Source organism: Pteropus alecto, unplaced genomic scaffold (assembly GCF_000325575.1).
Source record: "Pteropus alecto unplaced genomic scaffold, ASM32557v1 scaffold8, whole genome shotgun sequence".
Classification (NCBI taxonomy): Eukaryota; Metazoa; Chordata; class Mammalia; order Chiroptera; family Pteropodidae; genus Pteropus; species Pteropus alecto.
This window is the reverse complement of record NW_006494609.1, coordinates 5,679,727-5,705,303: the sequence shown is the minus strand read 5'-3', so window position 1 is coordinate 5,705,303 and position 25,577 is coordinate 5,679,727. Positions and strand designations below refer to the sequence as shown.

The 25,577-nt window shown below is 43.9% G+C and overlaps 1 protein-coding gene across 3 annotated transcripts in view; it reads right to left on the bottom strand.

Moving 5' to 3' along the window:
• The window catches only part of NRXN3 (neurexin 3), a 1,437,186-nt gene that overhangs the window by 1,203,943 nt on the left and 207,666 nt on the right, over positions 1 to 25,577 (bottom strand). Inside the window, exon 1 of one of the 3 annotated variants that reach the window (XM_006925492.1) lies at positions 24,667 to 24,814. The exons of the other annotated variants lie outside the window; for them this stretch is intronic. The gene's annotated coding sequence lies outside the window, so the exon portion shown is untranslated. Of the gene's footprint in view, positions 1 to 24,666; positions 24,815 to 25,577 lie in introns of those variants that run through there. 3 annotated transcript variants of the gene reach the window in all.

Here is a 25,577-nt window from a genome sequence, read left to right as displayed (position 1 = left end):
GACGTAGATTCCCCACATGTGAAAGGAGGAGAAATAATGCACACTTCTCATAAGGCCCGTAGACCCTCAACCAGTGACAGCTGGTACTGTTATTTGTACTATTACTACTTTCGAAACTTTCCAAGAAAATCACATAAAATTTTAAAGGAATCAAGAAAGTGGAGACCAAATAAAAATGCATTCCTGTGATATTAAGACTGAGATTTACTGGGCCACAGGTAAGTGAACATGGGTCTCCCAAGTAACTATAACTCAGCAAGATTTCACACAAATCTATCTGCAAAGTCCACTTAATAATATGTGGGGTTCTACAAAATCCTCTATTAAGTCAAGTTTCCATGCGGACAACCAGAAACAGCTGGAGGCTGTAGCCAGACACAAGTCCCTCTCTTCTGGTTATTTCCAGACAACAAACAGGCCCAGGTCTCTTACATTCGAGTGACGCTGTCAATCAACCCTGTTTTCCTCCGTCCTCACCATCTGTCCTCCTCTTGGTCACAGCTGCTTTGAGGGGGCAGTGGTCTTTGCCTTTCCTTTACTTCGTGTTCATTCACAGACGGCTGGTCGCGGCCTCCACGCTCTACTCCATCGACATGGCTCTCACCACAGCCACCAGTGACCGCCTTGTTATTCATCCTGGCTGTCCTCACATCTCGACCACTGAGTGGCTCGCCTGGGTCAGGGCTTCAGGGACAAACAAAATCCTAGGAATAACCCTTGTTCTTGTCTGACCCCTGTCCCTTTGAGCATGGGCAGAATCTGTGACCCAGAAGAGATACTGCCATCATGATCATGTTATGTTAGATGATGTTTTGGGTCCAATTGTGTTTCCCCAATTCATATGTTGACGTCTTAACCCCCAGTATCTCAAAATCTGACTTTATTTGGAAATAAGGTTGTCACAGACGGCATTAATTATGCTGAGCTCTTTTGAGTGGGCCCAAATCCATGATGACTGGTGTCTTTATGAAAAGGAGGAATTTGGACACAGGCCTGCATATAGGGACAAAACCGTGTGAACATCCTGATGGCATCTACGAGCAAAGGAGAAAGAAAGGTCCGGAACAGAACCTTGCCTCAAAGCCCTCAGAAGGAGCCACCCCTGCTGATACCTTGATTTTAGACAACTAGGCTTCAGAACTGTGAAACGATAAAATTTTGTTATTTAAAGCCACAACATTGCTCGAAGAAGAATTCAGATTCCAACTCTCAGATCTCTTCCTCGAGGGTCTTGTGAATTCTGGGCTCTTGGCCACGGACTGCAAGGCCCTAAGTCTGCTCCACGCCTTCCTGCCTCAGTTTCCCCAACTGGTCAGACTTAGCACTGCTACTTGAAGTCAGGAAATGACAAGAGACTTGAAGTGGGATGTATTAGCAGTTTCGCTGAACTTCTCTTTTTAACGTGAGGCCCAACAGCTTTCCCAGGCTCCCAAACTCCCTGTTTCCCTCTGGTCTCCCTACCTGTCTTAAAGAAACGGTTTCCTTCCCCATGTGCATGTTCACCATTTTCAGCACTCCACACGACTGAGGGTTTTTGTTTTTTTTTCCACCATTGGGGTCACAGGGTCAGGGATGCTTGATACCTCTCAGAGGCACATCTTGGCAGCCAGCAACGGGACAGCAATTTGCAAAGTCCCTTCAGAAAAATGGAGACAGCACTGCAGGCGCACATGGAGGAGAGAGGAGCCGACATGTCAAAACAAGAAAACCCTGATCGCAGCTTTCGAAGATGGGTCTGGCAAACTGCAAACACGCCAAGAAGCAGCCTTGTAGATGAGCTGCTAGAATTCCCATCTGGAAATTCCATAGGGTGAGTCAAATTGACTGGTGCTCTGAATATGACAACCTTACGATGTAACTTCCAGAAACAAACTCCTTTCATATAACTTCTTCCCCAAGTTCCAAACTCAGCTCTCCTCCTGGAGGTCTCATGAGTTCCTCAAACTCATCACATCCAGGATGAATGTCTCATCTCTTCCTCCCCCACGATGGCAGCACCACTCTCTCTGGACACTCATGGCAGAATCCTGGCTGTAGAAAGAATATAGCCTTGGGTTCAAATCCCAGCTCTGCCCCTTACTGGCTTACTGACCATAGAGACGGTGAGCTTCATCTGCAAAGTGGACATAATAATAACACCAATCTCCAAAATATATGGCAAGAAAACAATGGAAACCCACGGAAAGGAGAAACTCCATGTAATGCGTGTAGCTCAATAACTGCCTATAGAAAGCATGCAATGAGAAGGAAGATCAAATATTGCTGCTATTACTGTTATTATTTTCTAATGTATAAAATAGTCAACCAGATAATTTCTAAAGCCCATGAGGTCTACAATGAAAATTTCTCAGATGGTTCTCCCCTGCTTACCATATTAAAACAAACATACCCCTATATACATTCTTTCTCTCCCCTTTGTCTTTACTCATGCTGTTCCCTTGCCCATACGATTTACACTTATTTCTGTCTAAATTCCATCAATTTTCTAAGGCTCAACTGAAGTGTCACATCATCACTGGAACCGTCCCCATACCTCAACCAGAAGTAATCTCACTCATCCCTAAACACCTATGGTAGCACCTTTAGGGAATATTGCACTGTTTATGGTGTAGGTTTTCGAGGGCACTCATCTTCCTTGCTGGTTAGATTTAAGCTTCTTGAGGTCAAGTGCCGAATCCGATTAACCTAATTTTCCATTAGCGCCAATCAAATTCCCTGGGTCTAGGAGGAGTCCATAAACATTATCTGAATGAATGACTAAATGAATGTAGAAAATCCTGCGTACCCTCTGGGTAATAAAGAACTACCATCCAGGAGAAGTGCACACGCTGCCTTGCTGATCTGTTCAGTGTTTTCTAAATACATCAAATCAGAACTTAAGGTGAATATGTCAGTTACCTATTTTAAAATAACAATTCATTGAGTATAAGTTCAGTAAAAATCTAAAAACCTTTTTAAAATTAGAAAAGAGGGGAGTTGAGCACAAAGGCAAGAAAGTGAAGCAGACACTAACAGCACTGAACCTACAAGTCCCAGAACTCTCCTTGGTGAACCTGAACTCTAAGCACCCAGAAGAAACAACAACAATGAATCAGCTCCCCAAAGTTGCAATCCATCTCTACAAGGTCAGTACCAAGCAAGCACAAGCTTTGGCAATCTGGTCAAAGTTAATGGATTAGGACTTATTTCTTTATCGCTCCAGATGGGTTAGTAGAGAATTGTTTCCACCACAGTGCCCCTACCTCTCTGCACACGAGCTATCTACTGCACGGGAATGAAAGTCTTGAAGCTGGCATGGCAGGGCGAGTGGCACACGGGCTGAGCTGGGGTCTCACTCACCATGAGGATCTTAAGATGAGTCTGAGATGTTGCTTTGTTTTTTGGCTATATATCTGAGGATACAAGACGAGTAAAGGAACAGTGTTCTGACAAGAGCACTAGACTAGGAGTCATGAGACTCAGTGCCGGCTTTGCCCCTAGATAGCTGATTTTATGAAAGTCACTTAGCTTGAGTTTTACTTTTCTCAACTGTAAAATGAAAGGTTTGGGCTAGATTGGTGGAAGCACTTGGCAATGGTGGTGCCATAGGTATACTTCTATAAATACCAATACCCAGGGCTCATCCCCAGAAATGGACCAGTTTGTGCAGGATGAGCCCCAGGCATCAGTGATTTTAGTAAAAGGCGGAAGATTTATGCAATCTGAAGAGAAACCAGAGTACTGGGCATTTGTGATTTTAAAGGTGAGAACCGCTGGGCTAGAGAATCATCCCGTTTAGTTCTAAACCTCTTTGATTCTATAGGAATCTTTCTAAAAACCAAGAAGCTTCCTTTTTCATCATGTGGGATAAATCTGAGAGAAGAATCTATGTGATTCTATGTGATTCTTCTCTCATATTTATCCCACATGATGAAAAATCACAAGTGATCTATGTGATTAGAAATATTAACATATTTTTCATCTCACAGTGGTCTATAAACCTGTATCCTTCACAAGAAAATATCTCCAGAATGTTGCGCCCATGCCTCTGTCCCTGGCCATCCCAACTAGACCCTACTTAAATAGGGTTGAGCCAGGAGAATGGAGCAGAAGTTGACACCAACGAATAGAAGTCTTTTTGTGTGTCTGAGCTGTTCCTAATGCCAAGGGCAGATACTAATCATACCGAGTTACTGTCTTAGGGAGAATCTACTTTCCAATTCTTTTTCCCTTTCAATTTCATGTTCAAGAGATACATTATCAAATGGAGTTTCTTTATGGTGTGAATTCATCATGTTCATTAGCAAGTTTTGCCAGCTAGAATAGGATTTGTATCTCTACTACAAAGAAGAAAACTGAGGCACTAACGGTGGCTAGCAAGATTTAATAGTAGTTATTAGGGTGGCTTTTGGTTTGGCCTTGGGCATAGAGTCAGGTCTGGGAATATAGGTTTATGAGTGGCGTTAGTATGATGGTTAATTTTATGTGTCAACTTGACTGGGTCATATGGTATCCAGATATTTGCTCAAACATCATTCTGGGTATTTCTGTGAGGGAAATTTTGGATGAGAATAACATTTAAATCGGTAGACTAAATAAAGCAAATGGGGTTCCCTAAATGAGTGGGCCTCATCCAATCAGTTGAAGGACTGACTAAAACAAAGAGGGTGACCCTCCCTTAAGTAAGAGAAAACACTTCCTGCCTGATGGCCGTTGAACTAGGACATCAGCTTTTTTGCCCATCTACAGACTAACCGAAACATCGACTTTTCCTGGTTATCGAGCCTGCTGGCCTTCAGGCCAGAACGGCACCATCAGCTGTCCTGCACCTCAGGCCTTCGGACTCAGACTGGAAGTGCACCATCCATTCTCCCAGGTCTCCAGCTTGCTAACTCGCCCAGTGATCTGGGACTTACGAGCCTCCATAATCACATGAGCCAATTCCTTATTCGTTTCTTCTCTATACATCCTATTGGTTCTGTTTCTCTGGAGAACCTTGACAAATGTAGTTGCAATAGAGTTGGGGTTACCATGCGGCAAAGGGTTGGGGTTGGGTTGAAAGTTAATGAGGAAGACATCTTTTCCTAATGTTATTATTGCTGATGTGACCTTGAAAAAGAGAACAGAAACTGAGTGACAACTGAGTACAAAGTGCTATTCTTGACTCTCTTATTTATATTACGATAATGGTAATAATTGTTCATAAACTCAACTGTGTGTCATATGCTATATTAGTTGTTTTGACTATTACCTCACTTAATTCTCTTAAAATCTCTCAAATAGATATTAGTGCATATTTTTAACACGATAAGATGAGATAAATGGAGGATGTGATATTTGAACTGAATTCTTTCAGACTCCAAAGCTATTTTGAGCCAAAGCACTGGCTGGGGTGGTGAAGACTTGGTGACAAGTAACCATGAGGAACAATCTTTCCTTAGTGGAGGGTCAGGAAATGCCCCTGACTAGCAGGTAGAGCTGGGAAGAGGAAGATGTATTATGGTTCCTTCAGGGCAGCGGTGACACCTGTGTTCTTGGCCTGGGCTCTGATTTATAACTCCCTTCCCTGAGCAAAGCTGGTGGCCTGCTTTTTTTCCAGGGGTGTCCCTGTCCTCCCTTAGCCTAAGCAAAATGCAGCCTCCCCATCCTCAGTGAATCATTCCCCTCCTTCAGAGCAGCCCCTTCTGAGGTCTACCCAAAGATGCAATTTCTTTCATATTTTTCTCCTCTTTCAGCAGCCTACTTCCAGAGACACATAAATGCCAGATTCATTATATCACTCTCAGGTAGAAGAAACCTGTGTTAAAGGGGCTTCGATCAATTTCTTAAATAAACCCAGCAAAATACTGCACTTACTCAGAGCTTTCTGTTCCCTAATGTTGTCAGGCTGTCTTCTTCGACTGGCCCCTCCCGATTCACCAAGGAACCCAGCATCTCCCTTCTCTTGCCTTCCATGGTTTGTCTCAGAACAAGCCGTCTTAGAATTTGAATGGGTCCAAATTTTATCAGCAGATGTTTAACTCTCATGAGGGAAAAGACATGTTGCTCAATTCCTATTTCCCTGCCGGGGAGGTTGAGAAGAAGAAGAAAGTAAGAGAACTTAAATCAGGTGAATCTAGAGAAAAGAGCTGCAGCTCTCATCTCTGGGCAAGGCTTCATGGAGGCATTTCTGCCTCCCTACAAAATCCCTGGATGCGTCCTTCCCTTGTCCTTGGCCCTTCTGCTTTTCCCTCTCCCCCTCAATCCTTTCGTCCCTGGTGCTTTTAAAAACAGTTTTCTCCTCCCAGGCTGACTCGCCTTCTGAAGTAGTTAGGTAGCTGTGAGGTCTTACAAAAAGCAGCAGGCTTGGGGGTTAAAAAATTGTGTTCAACTCCCAGCTGTGTCCCTAGATGGTCAGGCAAGATTTTAAGCCCTCTGGGCCTCAGTTCCATGGTCTATAACCTGTGTGTGGCAATGGCATTGTCTTTGGCGCACAAAGTTCCTACTATCGGGATATTGCATGAAGCTGGAACTCACATGCCTCTGGAAGGAGCCAAATGGAAGCGTCTGGAACAACAGCAAAGCTGTAGGATCTTTGGGGGAACAGTGCTTGGAGCACCCTCTAAGGGCCCCCACAGCCCTTCTCCAAGTCTACTCCTGTCCCTGTTCCAATTTCCTTTCTGCTTCCTCTCCAGCCTGGCCTTTGAAGACACATTTCACTTGAGAAAAATAAATGTGCTGTCTGGGAAATGAGACGAAGCAGACAGGCCCTTGTGCTCCCCAGGATGGTCCTCTTGGCCCTTAGACCAAGTGAACCCCGGCTCCCAGCTGCCCTTGACCTATGACTTCACTTCTTGAAACAGCACAGGAAGTGCCACTTCTGGAGCTGCCAGGAATCAGGAGCCCAGGCCACTCACGTGATGTATATTTATAACTTCTTGGGCCCTGACTGCAGGCCAAATGTTACATTCACAGCTAATTTCCTATTAATTAGGTGCTGCAGATCCTCAGCTAAATGAGTAACTAGCCAGACAGGAGCCCTGAAGTTCAAAAATGCCACAGACTATGGTGCAAATAGAAGCTAGACAGAGGAGGAGGGGCTGGGAGCCAAGATGGGAAATGGGGGAGGGGGAGAAAACATACCATTCTGAGGGTCCTTTCTGCGATAATGAAAGTATTGCTCGTCGACTTTATAAAGCCCTTAGTAGACTGCTTGGCTGACAACGTTTCTCATACTTGCCTCTCAGGGTAAGATGACACTGAAGGAATGCGAGAGGTAGAATGGGGCTCTGCAGGCCTCTGAAGTGGTCCCTGGACCTTTACATCAGCATCACCTGGTCCAATCTGAATCACTCAGGGTGGAATCTAGGCAGCTGCACATTTAACACCCCTCCCCCTGCATCCCAACAGATACTAGAGTTTGAAGAACTTTGGCCCAGAGTAACCAGGGTTTCTGGGCCATACTACAAGGTCCAAAGGGCCTCAGCTAAACTTTCCAAAGATTCCTAAAACTCTTTACCATTTACCAAGTACCTGCCACGCACTCTCTCCTCTCTTTAATCCTCACCACCTAGTATGAGGCTACTGTTTCCTACAACTGAGACTTTCAAAAAGTAAGTAGCTTGGCTAAGTCAAAGGCCGGGGAAGTGGCATAAGGAGGCTGGCTCATCCTAGGCACACAGGCTAATGGGTCTATTTGCTAAAGCTTCTTCCAGTCCCGCCAAGTGATGAGACTCTTGAGAGACTTCTGAGTCTGCCAATTAGTAGATCCAGTTCTAGGAAGCTGGAGATGATCAGAGAAGCCAGGGACACGAGACAGCCAACAATCGAGGGATCAGCTTATACATGACAGGATTCCAGAGTGCTAAGAACACAGCTTTCTAATCTAGACTCTACTCCACTTTCTCTCTTAAAAACTTTGGGCAAAGCAGTTTATTTCTCTGTGCCTCGGTTTTCCTATTTTATAATGGTGATAACAGCAGTGAGAACCTCATCATATTGTTGGGAGGACTGGAACAGCATGGACTTTGTAGGTCCTTCATATTCTAGGCTCATCTACTGAATCAACCACAGTGATTCAATCCCCACCGATTCTAGCTGTCTCATCCTGCTTCTCCCCAAAGGTAACACCTGAATCATCAACCCAGATATGTTGTTTTTGCTCTGGGGATGTCTCAGATTACAAAGACTGATTCCTTGATAAATGCTCTTTAGGAAATTTCCTCTTGCACTATGAATGTCTTTCCATAAATAATTAAACTAAACTGGTTACTGAAAGAAATGATCAAAACCCGTCATGTGAGGATGATGGGAACACTGTTCCAACAGTCTGTCCAGGCACTTCCTGAATTTCTTTAGGGCCACGAGGATGAAGGGTAAAGCACAGACCCTACTGTTGAAAAGCTTTCACACTGGAGATGGAAAGGGAAAAGGCCCAGGGTCCAGGGGAAAATATCGGACCCAAATTTATAACAGAACAGACATGAAGACTGACGAGGAAAAAAGACATCTGGGTAGACTTTCCTAGGGAGTGTCCCCGGCAGCACAGATACGATGACAACATGGTAGCAAAACAACTAGATGGTAGCAAAAATTCAGGAGTTAAAAGGTGAGAAAAGAGAGCTCCATCCCCTACAGCGTGGCACAGGATCCCCTCTTCCAAAGAGGGGCCTTTAGCTCTGTTCAAGAGCCCCATGGATGCATTTCTCTTTGAACTTAGACTATGAATCACCTATCCTGGAGTTCACTTAGGATGCTCCCGACTCCCTATCATGAAGCTTTTGTATTTGCTCATTCATGTATTTGTGCCCCTAGGGAGGAAATATTTCCTTAAGCAGAAACCTTCCTCTCACTGCTAGTCTCCCTATTTCTCCAACAATAATACAGTAAAACCTTGTTAAAAGGCCCTAACTGGACTGCTCTAATGAAGTAGGCATTAAAGGACACTGAAGAATAAATGCAGACTTACTACTGCCTAGCACCGAAAATGACCATGTGGAGGCAGGGAGCAAGCAAGGAGTCTTAGCAAACCTATAAACGTTTGTACCAAGAGATAAGAATCAGCTGTAACTAGGCTGCTAGGCTAGCAGTTTGTCGGCTTTTAGTTTTAATTAACAAACTTTTCCTTCTGGGCCCCTTAATTCAAGACGACTCTGCTCAAACTTTCCAAACGATGTGTATTTGTGTTTGGTGCGGGGCAGAGTGGGACGACATAAAGAGTCCCTAGTAGGCTACGAGCCTGGGAGATTTGTTTACCCCACTCTAAATGTGAGCTTCGGTCATAGATTTCAGAAGGAGAAAACAGGCCAGAGACTAAAATGAACAGTCAGCTGTGGCGTCTGAATGTATCTGTAGCCCACGTATTATTTCCCCCGAACGGCCCAAGTCTTCCCTTCCTGTCCTCCATTTCCACATAAATGTGATCGGGGAAGAATTCGCCTTTTGCATTTGTAGAGATCAACATTTCAGAGTAGCTATTTTGTCACATTTCAAGAGGAAAAGGCTAATTAAGCTAAACCAAACCTACCCTGTCTCCACCCCTAAAAGACAGAAATCTGCTAACACAGTTCAGAGCCGCTAGCTCCACAATTATTCCACTTGGGAACAGTTCACTTTTTAATCTCATGCTTCCAAGTTCGGGTAGGCGCCTTGTGATTTTTTTTTTAAGATGACACCTTTGCAATAACTACCAGAGGCATTTTTCTGTCAACATCTTTGTTGGAGAAGATTAACTCTGAGTTTTTAGATGTTGGACCCCACAGTTAAAATCCTGGAGCTCAAATGCCATTGGCTTTTCACAGACCTTTTCCAGTCATTGAAAATATTGATCAGTTTCCCCACCCCTAACCCTCCCTTCCTCCTGACTTCTGCAAGTCTTAATAACCCCACTTAACAGAATAAAAGAGGCAGAGCTACTTCTCAATAGTCTTAGTGCATCTAGCACTGTACTGGTCACATGACTTGTACTAGATAAATTGGTGTTGATTGATTTCTTGATTGACTGACCCACATCCAAAGGGAAAGTCATAGCTCTCTGGTGTGTTGAATCTCTTTCCCAGGGCTGGGGGTGGGAGAGACAATGAATCTACTAGAAAGCTTTCTCTCAATTAATACTACCGTCCCTAAAATATTAGGTCTATCTCCCTAACAGTTGATTCAAAACTCTTGTATTGAAGTGTTTAGAGTATACTTATTCATTTAACAACTTCTGTGAGAAACTATTATATGCCAGCAAGAGGGAATAGTCAAAATGACAAAACACACAATTCAGAGGAAGCACTACACATTCTCCCAGATAATCAGAGGAAGCACTACACATTCTCCCAGATAACTCCAAGAATAGATATAAAACTGCAGTGATAATAAGCATTCTGAAGTGCCACAAGGGCCTTCAAAAGGGGACCTGGACGCCAGTCCAGGGAGGATTACCTGGGAAAGTCCCAGCTGAGCCAAGACCTGGAGGACGAGAAGAGGTCACCTCTGGGAAAAGGGAGGAGTTGGGGCAACGGCCTTGGCTGAAAGACCTTCCCTTTCAGACAAACACTCTTCCATCCTCCAGTGACCCAAAGGCAAGGCCTCTTGTTTACCCCAGATCTGGAAGCTAAGGCTTACCTTCTATAAGCCAACTAACAAATGGAACGCCCAGAACCCAGCCCCAACATCCAAGCCCCATTGCAATTCTGCATGGGATTAACATGCCACAGGAAAAACATCTGGTGTTTGTTACTGTTTTATGGTTAGAAACTGCATGACTGTAGAAAACAACTTTGCCAGAAAGGTTCAAATTATCTGATATCCAGAGAAGACCACTAAAAAATGTTTGTTTTTCCTTAGAGAATTTTTCCTAGGGGTGGATATAGATACTTTTAAAAACCAAGATCACACTTTATAGAAATATCCTGTACTTTTTTATACTTAAATATGTCTATATCTACCTAATTTATCTATTAACTATACTCATGTTATTGAATATTAAAAAACATGGTTTATAATGGCTGAAAATATTCCTAATATTCCAGATTAGTCATCATAATTTAACTATTTATGTCCTTGTTGGGCCAGTAGGATATTTTTAACTGGTAACTATTTTGAATGATGCAGTAATAATTCTGACATCTAAAATGTGATCACATTTCCTAAGGAAAATACTTAAAGATGGGATCGCTGGATCCACATGCCGCGCTCACCTTTCCACCTCCCATCATCAGCCATGCACAGTGCATCTTTGCCCATGGAGGAAAAGGATGCTCTCTCCCGATGCTTCCACTCGCCATCACCAGGATCCACTTTCAAGGACCCATTTGGAAGGTCCTGAGATAAGACCTAGGAGTGCTGTCTACAGCACTGGACCACAGTCAATGTCACCAGAAGACATGAAAATTGAAAGACTGTCCTGGGGCTTCCTAGCACTTAAATTATCAATACTCTTCTAGCCAGCACAGGATGTTTCCATTACTGTTTTTCAGATCCACCAGGCATTCTTTAAATTGAGGTGAACCTTATGCATGATCTTGAAATCTCAGTTTTTAGGTGAGAATATTCATTTTTAATCTAGTTTCTAGCTCTTCCTTTGCCTACATATTATTCTTCCATCCTCACCCTGGAGCTGCCCATTTGTTCCCAAGTGCAACAATGACGGCAGCAGACGGTGAGCAGTGGAAGTGTTTTACCTGGAGGTAGAAATGATCACATTAGTTTCGTGGTGACCCAGATAAAGAAATGATGAAAAGGATAGATAAATTTTATTGCATCCCTCCCAATAACATCCTCTTAACTTTATTAATAATACTCTTTCAAAAGTTTGGCATTCCCATGTAAAGACATGAATCTCTAGTTGCAAACTGGTAGAAACTCTGCTTTCATATATTTTCTGTATAAATACTATGAGAATTTTACTGTTTCATAAAGCTTTTGTAATTCCCCAAAGTATGTGTAGGTTTTATAATTTCAAGCAATTTGAAAAGTCACTCATCAACCAAGCTAATCTATGAAAATATTGTTCATATACTCATCTGCTTTATCTCTCTGCTTAGATTCCAGGTCACCTTAGGGCAAATGATACCATTTCATCTTTCTTTTTTAGTCTCCTCTGCCCAGAAGCTTAAGTTGTGGTCTGCACACAACAGGTGCCCTTCCTACACCCCAAATTTTTGCAGTACAAAAGGAGAGATCCACTTCCTGGGTTCAGACACCTTTCCCTTCTCTCCAAGGAGTTTATATATTTCGACTAGAAACGTGGAAATGTGTTCTCCTTTCTCCTACCACCTCTGGAACTTACTCTGAAACTACTTACTTCTAAGGGCAGGATGGGAGCAGGGAACTCAGTGAGATTTGGCATCTCCGAATCCACCAACACGAATGAAATGATTATCCAGCCTTATTTTCCTAATGTAAGAAGGTCTCCAGAAATACAGCACAACTCAAATTTATAGGTGTGAGGACTTACTTAACTTTTCATTGAATGCTAAATATAAAAACACCTCCAAGCCCCACCCCACTAATATATCTCTGTGCACTTGCCCAGGCTTTTGCCCTTCGCAGTGAATGAAGTCACACTCACTCCAATCCATGTATGTATCATCAAAACAGGAAACTCTTTAACTAAAGGGAAACTCAGATTTAGGGTGAAAATTCTAAGCCTCCACTGCTTATATGTTCCTGTGGCAATCTAAAGAGGTATTTTCACAAATCCATTAATTCCACAAAATCTATTGAGCATCTCCTCTGGCCCAATCAGTCGTGTGCTGGTTGGTTGAGATGCCCACATTACTAAAACAAGTTCCAGCCTTCAAGGAGCTCATAGTCTATCTAGTCGTAGAGCTAGAGGCATAAATAAGCAATGATAATACAACGTGGCAAAGTAAAACAGTGAGGGGAGTGAGATGCCCCGGACATCAGGAACACAGGCTGAGAGCATGTGTCAAAGGTTCCACGAGGGGACATTGATGGTGTATCTTCCACAACTGGGGGAGCTGGTTAGGCAAATGTCAGCATGGGGCCACTGAGGGAGCACATTCTAGGCAGAGGAAAGGATATAGATAATGGTGCAGAGAAGCAGGGTGTGGTGTGTGTGGGTGGAGAAGAAAGATGGGGAGCAGTACAAGGCGAGGCTGGACAGGTGTGCAGGAGCCAGACATGGAGAGCCTTGTAGGCTAAGCTAAGAAATGTGGACAGCAGCCCACAGGCGATGGTATGCTGTGATGGTTTCAAGCAAGGGGCTGGCATGGTTGTCTCTGCATCTCAGGAGGACCACTGGGGGTGCTGCTGGGCAGGATGGTTTTGAGGTGACTGGTGGTAAGACCTGTTACTAGGCTGCAGCAGGAGCCCAGGTAAGAGATAATTTGAGCCTGATTCCTGACCAGTCCTTACTTCTCTGTATAAATAAGATCCTTGCCTTTAGTCTTCAAAGCACTTATCAGTCACCTAATAGAATTACTAGGCTCATACACGTTTGTATTGACCCAAATTACACTGATGAAAAGTTTCACACTTCTCAAGACCACAGGTGTCTCTGCAGTAAGCTAATCTGCAAAAGTTGCAACAGGACAGTTTCCCTACCAGCTCACTCGTCCTGCCCATGGCCAAGCGAAAGGATGTGACAGCTCCTGTCTGGATCTATGTGCCTCCTAGTGAGTGTAATTCAGCGCTGGAGCCAAAGCCGATGACATGCATTAGTTATTACTGTAAGACGGCAATTCGGTGATAAAATACAATATTGTCACTTTCAATATGTACTAAAAGTGATTTACCGAAGCTCATGGAGAACAACTTAGACGACTATCTGATTACAATACACAGGATAAATCACCCTCATTTGAGGGTTAAATTATCCTATATGACAACTCCAGATCAATTTGACTGTTAAAATCAGGGTCCCCCCTCCTCTCTTCAACTCATATTAAGTTTGTCCTAGTTTATACGGGTGAAAAATCAAAACAGTAGACAAATCCTCTCCATTTTATTCCAAACCAATTCCCCGCCATACATTCAGGGTCCAACCAAAGCCCCGGGTCCTCTGTGAAGTCATCTCTAAAAATACTAACCCACTCCACAGGGTATCAGCCTTCGTGGTAAATCTCTGTAGCCCAAATATAGCACTCTGTCAGGACAGTAGGGTCTAGAATGAATGTTTCCATGAGAGATAGTCCTCAAATATGGCTGCTGTGATGGTTAATTTTATGTGTCAACTTGATGGGGCTGAGGGATGCCAAGAGAGCTGGTAAAAAATTATTTCTAGGTGTGTTTATGAAGGTATTTTCAGAAGAGATTAGCATTTTACTCAGCAGACTGAGTAAAAAGAATCACCTTCACCAGTGTGGGTGGGTCTCATCCAATATATTGAAGGTTTGCGTACAGCAAAAAGATGGTGGAAGGAGAATTCTTCCCACTTGAGCTGAGACATTCAGCTTCTTTGCTGCTTTTATGCACACTTTTTAAACAGTATGTTCATAGACAAATTGCTGATCTTCACTGATTGTTCTGGACCACAAAATGGATCCTGTGATGTCTATCTTGCAAGGGGAGGACGGTAATGAACAGTAATAAAACTAAAGCTCCTGGCACACAGTAGGCACTTAATACATTGTGTTGGTGCTGCTGTTAGGATTGATATTATTAGGCTGAATTGCTGATTCTTGGTCCACCAGGTTGAAGCTGCCTATTTCACTAGGAAGAAAACACCCCACGAATTGCCAAAACTTTTTTGGTAGCCACCTTGCCTATTTAAAATGAAATAGTAGAAAGTAAATAGAAAAGTTTTCTAGGTGATCAGACAAATGTTATCAGTTCCAGCTCCAAAGGTCAAGACAGAACTCCATGCCCACTCTGCCCTCAGAGTCACATATGCAACAACTGGACGTCAACAAAAAGCATGAACTAAAAACTCACGGAGGTCACGTTCTACTGTGTTACATATTTTGCTGCCTCCCCTTAGCTTGACCCTAACATTCCCAGAGAAAGCACAGATCTGAAAAGGATAAGCGAGTTACCTCAGACACCGTAGAAGATGCCATTAGCGCATCTCCCAGATCCCTTTACCAGGCAGGTGCACCCATCCCCCAATTGCTGCTGGTGTTGGCTGCTAACCAGATCACACCTTCATTCTTCTCTGGAGGACTGTCATTAGTCAATGGGAACCACCTCACCTGAAGATGACTGGGAGGTTATATTCAAGGTCAATGATGACCAACTGATTTAGGGGAATAAAAGCTCAATACTCTTGCCTCAATATAGGACAAACACTGCAGTACAAACCATACTTTATAGTTCCCCCATGGGATCGTGCTGGGGCTAGGCTTCAGATAGATCACATTTTTGGTTAACTTCTTCCCCTGCCCTATCCTGTCTCCCTCACTTCCTTGTAGGTTTCTCCCAATAGCAATCCCTTCCTCAATCACATACACAAGAATCTTCATCTCAGTCTCTACTTCCAGGAAGACTGACTCGAGATGATCATTTTGATGCCTTCAAGAAAGAGTAGAAGAAAAAAATGCCTTCCGTACTCTTAAAACATTTCTTGTCCCCATATCAAAGATTCTGGTTTAAATAATAGTGGTCAAGCAAAGCAAATAAGAGTCTTCCTAAGACAACTTGAAAATTAGATAACCATAACAGGCCACTCTGCTGACTTCCCAACCTCACCACCACGCTGAAGGGTAACAGCCAACAGAGGAAATTGTTTCCAAATGAAACTACAGGGGATGCAGTTCAAGAGAAAGGGAAGGCCAAATTAATATTGGCTAATCATACCAGGAAACCACAGGCTTGGTCTGTGGAGTCTGCAGAATAGTGATTAAGAGCACAGACTCTGAAGTAAGACCATGTGGATTTAAACCCTCACTCTACCGCTGACCAGCTGGGTGATCGTGGGCAAGCTATTTAACATTTCTGACCTTAATTTCCCCATCTAAATATGAGGATAATAATGATACATCTTTCTACAGTATTGCTGTAAAGCGTGAACCAAATGTGCCCTGCAAATAGCAAGTGCCCAAGTACACACTAGCTATTATGTCGAGCCAAACACTCTGTGTATCAACCAGTATAGGCTAGTTCATGCAACAGGAAAAGCTTCCAAAATCACAGTGCTTCAATACACCAAAACGTATCTTTCCTCATACTACATACCCATTATATGTTGGCCAGGGGCAGAGGAATCAAACTGAACAGCCACCATCCTGGATATTAAGGTGGCTGTACCCGAAGTAACATATCAGCAATAAAATGCTCCAATCCAGAAGCTACAGACTTTATCCTGGGACATAGTCACATGGCCCAATCCAACAAGAGAGCCAGGAAGTGTTACCCTACTATGTTCCAAATTAGAAGAGAGCTATGTATCTACAATTGTCACTAATATTCTATGACACCATGCTCAAACTTTTCCACTGAAATCTCACAATCACCTTAGGATGTGGGGATTAGAATTAGCCCCATTTGAAAATTAAGAACTTGAGGAATATGGAGGTTAAGTAACCTGCTTAAAGCCACATCACTAGCGGTTATAAGGGTTATTTCCCACATAGAAGTGAAATCATAGATACATAGAGTCTCCAAGTTGGGAAAGGACATTTGAGGTTCATGAAATCTAACCTCTCATCCAATGTGGTAATCTCTTCTATAAGTAAATCACAGAAGTGTGAAAGCAGGTCATCCCTTAGAAAGAACAACCTGGCAGCCACCCTGTCCCCATGCTTAGACAGGGGAACCTCAGAGGCCACTGCTCTGGTGGACTTTGATTTTACACACACACACACAGCCTTATATGGGTTGCTTCAGGCCTATACCCTTCCAGGCACAGCCATGCATGGAAGTAATGTTTTAAACTATAAAATCCCACAAGGTGGGCACTAACAATGCACAAAATCATAACAAGGCCAGGCTTTACGTGAATTGTCTCACATCCTCAGAGTAACTTTGTAGGCAGGTCTTATTATCCCCATTTTACTGATCAAGATCCCGAGGTTAGAGATTGAATTCACTTCCCACAATGGCATGTCTAGTTGAGGTCAGAGCAGGAATTTCAACACACATGGCTCTGAGCCAACATCTGTGCTGCAGCAAGGAAGGGGTCCACTTAACCAGGACACCTCCATTTTTCTATGGTCTACTACTACTGCTCAAAAAATACTAAATCCAAAAAAAGGCATTAACGACAAGTGAATTTCAGTCACTCATTATAGATATGCTTAGTGTTATGAAGTAATGTGTTGAGAGAAAAACCTCCAAAAATCTGGGTGTCTCGACTAGAGCTGGGAGAAAAAAGCTGAAACTGATATTGATTAAATTGTATACTGAGGGCCAAGCGTGGGCTAGCTTTTACATAACATTATTTCATTTAATTTTCACAACTTTTTCCTGAGGTAGGTATTTCTATTATCCCCATTTACAGATTCAGAAACGTAGACTATACAAGATTAAGTTAATTATCCGAGGTCACGCAGGTAAGTGGGATAAGCTTTCTCTACCAAGATGCCTTTCCCAGAGCCAAGATCACTGACAAGAGGCACTCATGGCAGGAGGTCCTGAGTCCCCTTGTAGGAGTCTCCCCCATAATATCCCTCAAGACTGTGTCCAGTAGAGTTTTAATCATTTCAGAGTCAGGCCTCTTTTTCATTGTCCTTACAGAGAGGCCTCCAGAATTTCACATCTTTAAGGTTTTTCTTCACCAACTGAAGCCTCAAGACTTTTCCTTTGATGTGAATCCAATGTTCCAACTCAGCGCTCCTGACATCAGCTGCTTCCACCCACATATCTCCCCATATGCTGATACCCAACCAACACCATCTGTAGGGCCAGAGATGTTCTGGGTCCCTCTGCTCTGAATAAGAACCCTGACTAAGGACTGAAGGAACTTCAGGGCCATTGAAAAAGCCACTTTATGCTTCATAGTCTCATTAACCATTCCTTCCTGATCCTTCACACTGCTGAGAATAGGGTACACATCCTGATTGGTAAGGAGGAGAACAAGGAGGTGCCGGTCTTGAGGATGCTGCCTACCATGGAGAGAAAATACTGTCTGAAGGAGCTAGGATATAAATCATCACTGGAGAAGTTTCCAGTGAAGGGTGTTACCACCTTTCTCCAGGGTAAACCGAAGTTCTGTGGGGATCCACTAGTTCCCCGATTCTCATCCCATCGTTACACCCACTGGCCTAAACTAATCAATATAACTTCTTTTCCTGAGCACAGTGACCACTCCAGGAATGAGCAGGCAACTTAGTCAATAAAAGAAAAGCCCAGGATCCCTTTTCTGATCATCCAGAAAAGGAGCTCTTACATCGACCCCCACTCTAGACAGAAGCTAAGCAGAGTGAGGTGTGGAGCTGCTGCACGAACCCTGTGACCATGAGGCCAGAGAACAGAACTGAGCTGAACAATGAGAACGTGAAACGTGGCAACTTGACATGAGACTCTGCATCACGCTGTACCTCAGTTCAGAGCAACCCCCAGACTTTCTCCGTATGGACTCCACTAAAATTCCCTTTCGGCCTAAAGCTATTTAGGTTGGGTTTCCAGTCACTTATAATCAAAATAGACCTGACAGAGCACTGTAACTACGAAAGGTCTCAGGGTCATAATGTGTAATGGAGATAACAGAGATTGAAGTCTACCTTTCCAACAATCTCCATTTCTGTGCCATTTTATTGACGATTGCCTTTTAGCCTCTTGATCAGAACTGGCCCTGAGAAAATCAAGAAGCAGGCCCAAATCATCTTGAATGCCCTCTGCCTCTTCGACCATCTCAGGTGCCAAATGTTCGAATGTTAAATGTGTATCAAGATGTTAGGGATGTTTGCCCCTTCACAGGAATAGTCCAACTGTATGAGGGTGATGCTCAATTCAAAGGAAGGACCAGGCCATTGAGAGAGTGAGTGAGTCCACAACCAGTGGAGATATTTGGGTGTGTGTGTCTCCTGCTGCCTGACCACACTTCTTGTCTCTCTGCACTCATCATGTGTTGTGCACATTAGCTCTGTGACATTATGCAAGGTACTGAATGACCCAGTGTCCCAGCTTCCTCACCTCTGAAACGGGGATTAGAGACTCACAGAGTTGTTGTGACAATGCAATGACTCGAGCATGTACAGCATATAGAACAATACCTGGCATAGAGTAAGCACTATCTATATCAGTGCCTGTTATCATTATTATTAGGGTGGACATTACCATTCACGTTGTACACTCCTGGGTGGTAGACGATATGATTTACTTTCCTTTGTATTTATAGCAACCAATCCAGCATCTGGCTCCAGAAGAATTTATTGAATGAATGGCCCTCAGTAGGAGTGCTTTAAAGAGATTCATGTATGTATGTTTCATCCCGTGGTATTGTGATTGGATCTCTAATAATGGAATTCCAAGCCCTGAAGTAGGGCATTGTGGGAGATCCTTGGGCAGGTCATCCATCCTCACTTTGATACTTTCGATTAATATCTAAGAAACAAATAAGTTGGGTGGGATAGCCATTCAGGAACAGCTTTGGACCTGAGATGGAATCCACGTCCCACTCGACCAGAAGCCTCTAGCCTCAACTTGACTTATGACCCTGGCTTAACATGTTTCTTCATTCCTGCAACATGCAGAGGGGAGCCCCAACAGGAATTCTCTCCCCTTCCTGCCTTGAGAACTGTTAGACTCATGAGAATTTTCTGAGCAGATACTGGTCTTACAACCTCCTAAAGTCAGCTCCTCAGAGGCACCTGTAGAGAAGACTCGTTCTTCGGTCCCTAGCCTGCCATCAAATGGATAGAGAGTTGTGAGCTGTCAGCAAGGTGTTTGTTTTCTGAGGGAAAGAACCTTGAACAAAGATACAGTAAAAGGAAAATTTGTTGCAAGGCAAATGAGGGGAGGAAGGCAGTTTGATGGAGAAAGAGATTCACCACCAAAGAAAAAAGCATTTTTATATGCTAATTTCTCTTGCATGTGGACTCACTAGTCCCATGCCGTGTTAAACAATTTCTTCTATTATCTTCTTGTTCTGACATATGCTTGCAAGATCAGAAGTGTAAACAGGTAATTCAATCGGGTGAGTAAATCGCCTCTCCTCCCTGCCAAGCTGCTAAGCAGGCACTTGTGGCACTACGCAGGCTTAGCTCAGGTTTCCCAGAGGCTGGCTAAATGAGGATGGTAAAATGAGATCTCAGAGGAGTAGGGAAGAGTATAGTATCTCCATCAGGACATGGGAAGACTCGGGGAGGTCTTCCCCGTAGACATAAGAACCTTGGGTGACATATACTTGTTAAACGTCTCCATAAAATGGAAATAAGTGACCTCAGACACATAGGAAGTTGAAGGCAAAAGGACCTAGTTCTTTCCAATAAATATTCCTAGAAATACCAACCCATGCCTATCTTACAAACAGGAGAGGTCTGTGACCTCAGAGCCTTAATGTTTCACTTAGTTTCACCTGTCTCATTATCTCATTCTTCATTCCTTCAACGACCATTTGCTGAGTACCTCTTTCTGCCATGCATGACAAAGCGGCCCTTCGAAGGGTCCAGTGCGGGGTGTGGCAGCACTGGAACACTGAGATGAACAGGATGGCGTGGGCCTAAGAGAGATTTGGATATAAAATCAACAGGACTTTGTTGACTGAGGGGATGTGTAAAGGCAGCACAGAAAGGCTGAGCGGCAGGAAAAAAAAGAGAGGGAAAGACATGGAATCCAGGATTATTCTCAAGTGTAACTGGGTGTTGTGTGACGTCACTTACAGAGGAACGAAGCACGGGTGAGAAAAGCATCAAGGATGATTGAAGTGTGGGGCTCAGAGTCAACGCTCAGGACTTCCAGTGCCCCTCCGATCCTGGCTGTAATTCTGTCAACCGTCAAGTCACTTCCACAGCCCCTTGCACCTGCTAAATCCAATTTGACTCAAACGCATCCAGAAACGGCCTTCCAAAGCACAGCCCTGGTTTCTCACTAGAATAACAAAGCTTGAATGCCAAATAATTCTGAGGAAGAGCAGTCCTCATGTTCGTGCCTCCTTTCTTATTTGATCTTTGCAAACCTGGAAGGAATGTGTACCCCCATTTCACAAATAAGACTGGGGCTCAGAAATAAAAGTAACTTGTAAAAAAGTAGAATGAGGAACAGTAGTTACAAGGCCCAGACCAAACTTGTGTCTCCTGATTCCTCCTACCTAAGACGGTATTCTTTCTCGTAAAACACTTACATGCTGCTTCTCTGAGAAAGGAAAAAGCACACAAGCTCTATGTTTTGATGGGCCAAACACCAAGCTCCCTACTCATGACCTCAGCGTATGCCGCTAGATGCAAATATCCCTTAAGCAAACAACACATGCATCCTATTAGAATCATTTGAAAGGCTTCCAATCCCTGACACCCTGTCTCCTTGCATCCTGCTTTAACTCTGTGCAGCTCCTTATCTTTAAGATCCAAGTTATGCTGGAGAGTATGGCCAGAGCCAATGTCAATGGACTATTAGGGGTGCAGGGTTTGTGCAACCTCAGAACAGAGATAGGGAATCTTGGGAGCACCAGGGGAAGGACCACCACTGATGCAACCCCACTCTATGGCTGCTCTCGTTCTGCCTCACTAATCTAGAACCCTCTGTAGTCCAGGAGGGAGCTTTCGAGCTGCGACTCTGCGGTGCCAAGGGTCAGAAGGCAGAGGTAAAAACACATAGTCGGCAAATCAGAGTTGCAAGCCTGGCATCTTAACTCCTTACCTAGACCCAATTGCTCCCAGTTGCCACCACTGTTCCTGTTGTATTTCTCCCCTTGTGTCTCTAAATCCTCTGCTAGGGATGCTAGTGGGCTGCCAAGCATTCATTCCCCTTTCTCTCACCCTGACTTTCCTCTGGGGAATTTGCCTCTCTGCTCTTTCGCCCATGCACTCTGAGGGAGGGTGCTGAATGGCCTGTTATCTCCTGTCCTCCTCCAGTTATAGTTGGGTTCAATAAGAAAGTGAGCTTAGAAACTGTGGGGTGGGGGGGGCTGAAGCTGCTTCCTGCAGTCATACCGCTGCTGGGGGAGGGCTCGCAGCTGCTGCGGAGGGGGGCAGATGGGCCCTAGCAAAGGTCAGACCCTGAGGATAAAACCAGCAACACGGGAGATAAGAACATGTGGAGAAAAATCCAGACCTTTGTGACATTATCTGATCTTTTCAATTACATGAGCCAATAAATCCTCATTGTTTGAGCCAGTTTGAGTTAGGCTTCTTTTGTACTCTGCTCATCCTTTGAGACCCACTGTAATTTCTACTCCCCCAAGCTCCTTCCATAACCCAACTTTCCAGTCCTTAACATCTCTTACAAAGACTCTTTCTTGGAATGTCTTTCCTTACAAGGGGTAGTGTCATTGGAACAAGCCCATACTTCAAAGTAAACAGAGTTTCAATCATGATTCATCTACTCACTAGCTGGACAGTCTTAGGGACAGGGGCTTCAAACATGAGTCTCAGTTTCCTCATTCATAAAATGGGATAAAACTCTTTTCCCGCCCAAGAGAAATAAATGAGACAATGAAACAGCACCTCCTTTGTGGGTAGCAGAGTTTCCTGCTTGGGGATAAGGGACCCCTGAAATAGACTGCCAAATATGCCAAGAACTTGACCTACACAAAGGGACATTAAGTCAATATTTTTGTACTCGCCAAGTGAATAACTGTGCCCCTCCACCAACTCCAGGTCAGAGCCCAGGAATATTAGCTGAGCCAAGTCGACCCAGCATGTAAAGCATCTGTCCACAATGCACTTGGCTCCAAGCCAGGCTCCCAGCCCTGGCAGTTGCAGGAATTCATCAGCATACCCGGAACCCCTCCTTTCAATCCCCAGCACCAACTCAAAAGGCAATTCAAGCTCCAGGCAGCCTGTGTCGTTATTATGTAAACTGCGGCCAGTGACAAACACACTGAGCAGCAGAGGAAGTGATCAGCAATAATAGAATATTTTAGTAGCCCAGAAAATAATGGAATATTTTATTAAGCAGGATGGGAAGGGAAACCATGCTCTTCCTGTTTTGGTTTCAAAGAGGGTAAGAAAAAGTAAGCAAAGCACCGTGTAGCTATAAAAGAGCAGCCCAGCCTAAAGAATGGAGAAAGACCACCTAATTATCTGCTTGATCACTTCCCAAGGGCAAAATGTGCAACCAGCCCTTCATGTATTACTCAGTCACCTGGATGACTGTTACCTGCCCTTTGCTAGTTTTACCTCATGGGACTCCAAGAGAGCAAGGCCAGAGCATCTGTCTACTTTTCTCCATGTCCTCAGTATCAGGTGTGAGGTTTGTAGAAGAGGGGGTTGAAATAAATGCTTAAATTAAAAATTATGATTACTCCCACATTTCAGTTATCTGTTGGCCATGTCAACTGCAGAACCACAGAAGATCAACCTTTGGATGAAGGCTTATCTCTAATGATGCTGGTCTATATTATAAGCTGCCTGAAATTCTTCTGGAACCAGATGGTGAATGAATGAATGAATGAATGAATGGAAGGGAGGGAGGGAAGGAGGGGAGACAGAGAAAAGGAAGAAGGGAGAGACTGAGAATATGAGTGAGTGAGATGGGGAAGGGGGATGGATTATTAGGCAGGCAGGCATGTAAGTAAGTAAGTAGGTAGGTAGGTAGGTAGGTAGGTAGATAGGTAGGTAGGTAGGTAGGTAGGTAGGTAGGTAGATAGATAGATAGATAGATAGATAGATAGATATAGACAGACAAATAGGTAGGCTCTATTTGTGTGTCCCTGTTCAATGATCCCACTTAAGAATATTACTCTACTGTGCAACAGAACTCATCTCTTTGTAATTTACACACCAATCAGCATGAACCTCTCTTATTACTCCACCTGGTCATTCGACACAGGACCTACCCTATCAATCTGAGCTCTCCTCGAAAGTACACATTGTGGTACTAATATTCTATCAACATGCATGCATCGAGTATCCACTCTGATCCATGCACTGAACTGAACGAGGCATACTCCCTCATTCCCACAAGCTGGTTACGATCATCCTAATAATTACCTCCAGGGTGATATCACAATTTCTACCAAATTCCAGAGCAGTAGAAAACTAACTTTCCCCACTGCAAGTTCGTATTCCCTCATTCCTATCCCTTTCCTGGACATTCCCTCACCCCCAAGGACGCCAACGCAGGAGCCTCTGGAAACTGGGAGGCTACAGAGAACATCTGGTGCACCAAGGGAATGTGTTTGTCTCAGCCCAGCTCAAAATAGTATCTGACAAGCTTGAATCACACAAGTTCTCAAAAACTCACAAGAAATAACCTAAGAAATCTATAGCTGCCTCCTCTAATTTCACTCCCTGTCTGGCTGCTTATTGACTTCTGCAGCCTGTATTGACAACGTGCAGCCCTGCTTCTGTCTGCCTGCTCTCATGCAGTGGTAACTACAGAAGGAAAAAAAAAAAAAGAAAAAGAAAAAGAAAAATTGGGAAGATCACAGGTATAACTCATGCCAAAGACCCTGTTCTGGTGTCAGGCACCAGCCTAGAGGCACAATTTCCAAGAAAAATGAAAGATTGATTAGAGAGAAAATGCCTGAGTCCCCTTCCCTTCCTTTTGTTCATGCCCCAGGACCACACAGGGCTGCTTCCAACCTCTGCTCCACATTTAAGCTTTCAGATACCACTTTTGCAACAATAAAATATGTCCAATTAAGAGAATGGGGTACAGCCCACCCCCACCACAGCTCACATACCTTTTTTCTTAAAGGTGACCTAAAAGACTTACCTGACAAGCTCGAGTTAATTTCACTGCAGAAATGGAAGTGCAGGGTGCATATCTCTTGGAAAGCACAACCTCAGGGAGCAGAAACAGCGAAGAGAGGGACCACAACATTCCCTAAGCCCTCCAGTCCTGTGTCTCTCCCGGAGCAATTGATAATCTCACTAACACCTACAACAGTGTGCAGGAAGCTGCTTTCCTAACACCGCCCTCGGTGTTCGTGATTTTGCAACTCTCTCACCCTTCGAATCTTAGTGCAGCGCTGGCAATTAGAAACCTGCACACATCTGGGGCCTGGGACAGGGTGCTTTGTGCATACATTTGGGGAGCTTCAGCCAGCAAAGGGGACTCTCGGCAGCCTTATCCTCTCCCAGGGGATTTCTCTGATTCTGCAGATTGTGTCATGCCAAACCTACCTCCTTGCTCAGTGTGAATCACTGACTCAGGAAGTCTCATGGACCGAAGATTCCCAGAATGCAAGCTCTGTATCAGGGGGATCTACTTTCCTATTAGCCACAACTGTTATATAACTACGTTGATTAAAATGTATGACTAGAGAGGACATTATGAAGCTGAACTGCTCTTGCAACAAGCAGAAGTCAGGGCAACAGCCAGCATTCTTTCTAACAGCAAACAGTTCCCTGGGGCCCCTTCTTCCCATTGGCTGTTTCGGAGTTTTAAGTCAGCAGTAAACATTTGGAATACTCTGGGATAAATGCAAGGATCTTGAAATGCCCTTGTTTCAGACCTGTGACAAAGCTCATTTAGGAGTCATCAATCCCTGACCTAATCTCAGGGTTAGCTGAACCATCCGGGATATTTTGGATTGAATCTGTCACTTCTTTGCTCCTACCTTAGACAAGAAGCCAAAATTAGTGGGTAGGATGCTATAGATGGGTTTATATGTAATGCTAACA